At 40.4% G+C, this 3,852-nt stretch overlaps 1 non-coding gene across 1 annotated transcript; it reads right to left on the bottom strand.

The window, feature by feature from the left end:
- Positions 1-1,560: 1,560 nt before the first annotated feature.
- On the bottom strand, positions 1,561-1,667 carry LOC121166190. The gene has a single exon (XR_005885354.1). It is a non-coding gene; the product is annotated as a U6 spliceosomal RNA (small nuclear RNA).
- Positions 1,668-3,852: the final 2,185 nt, after the last annotated feature.

The raw sequence follows: 3,852 nt of genomic DNA, 5'->3' as shown, positions 1-3,852 counted from the left end.
ATCAATTTTTTTTCTAAAACTCTAGTACTACTTTAACCTGCAAGTAATTGGAAAATTACATAAATGGTTCTGTCTCTTCATCCAAATGGGACCATTGAGTGTTATATGGTTCTATTTCTGTCCAGCTAATATCATTTCATGCCTTTTACTTTCCAGTTTGATTGATTCATTCATTCATCAAATATCAAAAAAAAACATAATGACTTTCTTTTTTTAACCCTTATTTTAATTAATGTATTTTATTAATCCAGAATAGTCTTTCTTTCCAGTAACTAAGTTAGTGAATTCTTTCTGAGTCTGTTATTTAATATCTTTTCATTTTGGGCCTGGTGGTTTGATTGATGCTTGCAGAATATGCCTTCCTTTACAAAAATATGTAGCCAAAATATTCTCTGATAATAAGAAATCTACAGAATACAGTTCTCCAGAGATTTTGACTGATTGGATCATATTATGAAGAAAATGTTTTGTATAGCAGGAGTATGAAGAATGACTCATTTATAATCTGATTTAGGAATCCACGTGGCAAAGATATTCACAACTGTAGCACAGCGAGCAGATCTGCTGTTGGTGTGGGAGGCCCAGGTGTGGATTTCGAGGTCAGATAGAATGTTTTCTTTATAACTGGAAGCCAGAACAATCCAAGGACCAAGGATTTTAATATCTTATAGCCCTGGCCCAGAAATTGAGCAAGCTATCCAAACATTTCCAGCCTCAGTTTTTTCATCTTGAGAATGGAAGGAAATAATACCTCTTTTATACAATGTTAAAACATCAGTGAAATTAACGAAGTAGCAATTCTTAGCCTACATTGTTAAGTGGATGGTGAACTTGAACTCTGCTTCTAATAGAAGGCTGATCAGGTAGAAAACACTGGGAAAAAAGGAACCTTTCTTTAATTTCTCCCTTTGCTCACATAGGTAATAAAGTGGCCAAGTATTTGCTCATATGGCCCAATTTAATTATGGTTTTATATTCTGAAAATGATACTCAACTCAATCCCACAAACCATAGAACATCTGAAAACGAGTAAGTTTCACTTGGAAGCCCATTCAAACACCAATGTTTTGTTTTGCTTTGTTTCGTTTTGTTTTGCTTTGTTTTTCAAGACAGAGATGGAGACAAGCTAAAAATATTCATTCAACTCTTTTCTTCCTATCAATTTAGTTTTCTAAATCTAACTGCCTGATAGGACCAAATGCCTATTAAGAAAGTTAAGATTAAAACATTGATTTACTAGTATTTTTCCATTAATGTGTTCTGATCATTATTACTGCAATTGATCTAAATATTTCACTGTATTTTTACATGTAACTTCTAAAAACATTCTTCATTAGTTGATTGCCTCATTATTCCAGAAGCAAGTACATTTAGGACCATCCTAACTGTCGCAACAAAGCACATAGACGATTTTCTGTATGTATAGTCTTTTTTTCATTTGTTTTTTAAGCAAAATTTATTTATTTATCTGAAAAGCAGAGTGACAGAACGATAGATCTTCTGGCTACTAGGTCTCTCTTTAAATGGCCACAGAGCCTGGAATTCTATCCACATCCACCATGTGGCTGACAGAGACCCAAGTATTTGCAAGTCATCCTTGTGCAGGGGCCATGCTAATCTTCTCTGTATCATTCCAATTTTAGTGTATGTGCTGCTAAAGCAAGCACAGAGACCTAAGTATTTGAATAATTTTCTGTAGACCAAGTGGGCTACTTTCCCAGAGCCTTAGCAGGCAGCTGGTTCACAAGCAGAGCAGCTGAAACTCCACCCAGCAATCCGATATAGGATGCTGGTGTTGTGAACAGTGGCGTTACCCACTTATCCATGGTGGGCAGGATTGGGATGGGCTCCAACACCCATTGGTTTATGTAGAAAATGAGGCTGGAGGCAGAACTGACCCAGCAATTGCAACCACCAGAATATGCATAGGCTGATAGGGATGACAGACTGTGCCAGGCCCTGTACTGGCAAGTACACCCAAGAATCTGGTCTGGGATCACTGAAGCTGAAAAGTTTTCCTTGGGGATTCCCCCCAATCGTACTGCCAGACTCAGAACCCCAACATGAAGAGAATTGCAGGTTCCATGGTCTGACAATGGAGTGCAAGTGTCAAATCTGAGCCGCCTCAGAGGCTCAGACAGAACAGTGGACAGCATATCCAGGTGCGCACGGAAGATATGGCAGTACATTGGAGCCTGCAGAGGACACCAGATACCACAACAGAGGACAGAACAAATTGATCAGCTAGCCCAGCCAAGTGTTGGTAGTGAAAATCTGGAGACACTAAGGTGGACTATGTCAGCAAGTAGATTCTGAAGAAATTTCATCATGCTTGGAATGGCAATTCAGAACTGTTGAACTATCGAAACCACTTGATCAGTGCCCTAGGAGCATGCCCCACATCGGGGACCCTGAGATGGTTGGGAGGGTGGATGTAGCTTCTTCCTTTGTCTTTCCCTTTCCCCAGATACAGGAAGGAAAAAAGAAAATGCGGAAACAATGGTCTTACCCACTTTGCTGTAGCCCTTGACCCATTGTGCCGTAATAAACTATGTAAAGATTATCAAAATAAAAATATATATAAAGCAAAAAAGGAAGTTCCAAATTTGTAATTATCTCCAGCCTTGGAGTTATTTAAATGTGGAAATTGGAGTTTGTGGCTAGGGTAATAGAACAGTAGAAAACTTGGTTTCCAGCTGTTCCATTACCTCATCTAGATATCTGCTCAGGACAGAATTAGGGAATTTTAGCTCTGTAAATTTTGGAATTGTTTTTATTATCTATTATATAGCTCATTGCTGGTGCTGCTATTCATGAGGCAGAAAGACAGAGAAATGGAGGTCGACATAAAGAAATATTGCGTCTTTTGATTCTCTCCCCAAATACCAGCAAAGTCCAGGGCTGGGCTTACCTGGAGCCAGGAGCCAGGAGCCAGGAATGAACTTAGATCTTGGGGTGGGTGCCAAGGACTTCAGTCCTCACATGTTGTCTCCTGGTATCTACACTGATAATAAAAACTCGTAATTGGAAGACAACACTGACTCAGATACTCTAATATGGTGTGCAGGTATCTTAACAACTAGACCAAAAGTCTGCCTGTCTGCCCAGTTCTTCACCTGTGAATATTAAACACCCACAGAATCTCATGAAGATATGTTCTGTTTTTACAACTCCTTTTAAGCAGTGAAGAAAGTTGAGCCTCTGGTATTCCAGCCAACTTGCCCAAGATCCTCTAGGCAACCATAAACCCTAGACTGAGTGACTGAGTGTGGGGCAGTGGTTCATTTTTATTGGAAAGGCAAATTTACAAAGACAAGGAGAGACAGAGAAAGGTCTTCCATTGGCTGATCCACTCCCCAAGTAGCCTCAGTGGCTGGAGCTGAGCCAATCGAAAGCTAGGAGCCAGAAGTTTCCTCAGGTTCTCCCACATGGGTACAGGGTTCCAAGGCTTTGGCCCATCTTCTACTGCTTTCCCAGGCCACAAGCAGAGAGGTGGAAGGGAAGTGTAGCAGCCAAGACAGAAACTGGTGCCCATAAGGGATTCTGACACATGCAAGGCAAGATTTTAGCCACTAGGCTGTCACGTCAGGCCTGGAGCAGTGGTTCTTAACAAAGAAGGATTTTTCTCCCCTTTCCCAGGGATATATAACCCAGCAAGACATTCTGGTAGATACTGTGGTGACTCATAGTGCTACTGATATCCTTAACAGGTACATGAACAGCCTCCCATAAGAGACAGTTATCGAAGAATGAAGATGGCGAAATAGGGTAAGGACCTAATCAGTATGAAGCAGAGAGGACATATTTCAGGAAATAGTAAAGGACAGAACAACAGCAGAGGGGTACCTGGAG

This window comes from Ochotona curzoniae, unplaced genomic scaffold, assembly GCF_017591425.1.
Source record: "Ochotona curzoniae isolate NIBS_2020 unplaced genomic scaffold, NIBS_Ocur_1.0 contig_908, whole genome shotgun sequence".
Classification (NCBI taxonomy): Eukaryota; Metazoa; Chordata; class Mammalia; order Lagomorpha; family Ochotonidae; genus Ochotona; species Ochotona curzoniae.
Note: the sequence above shows the minus strand (reverse complement) of the source record. Positions and strands in the feature narration are given on the sequence as shown.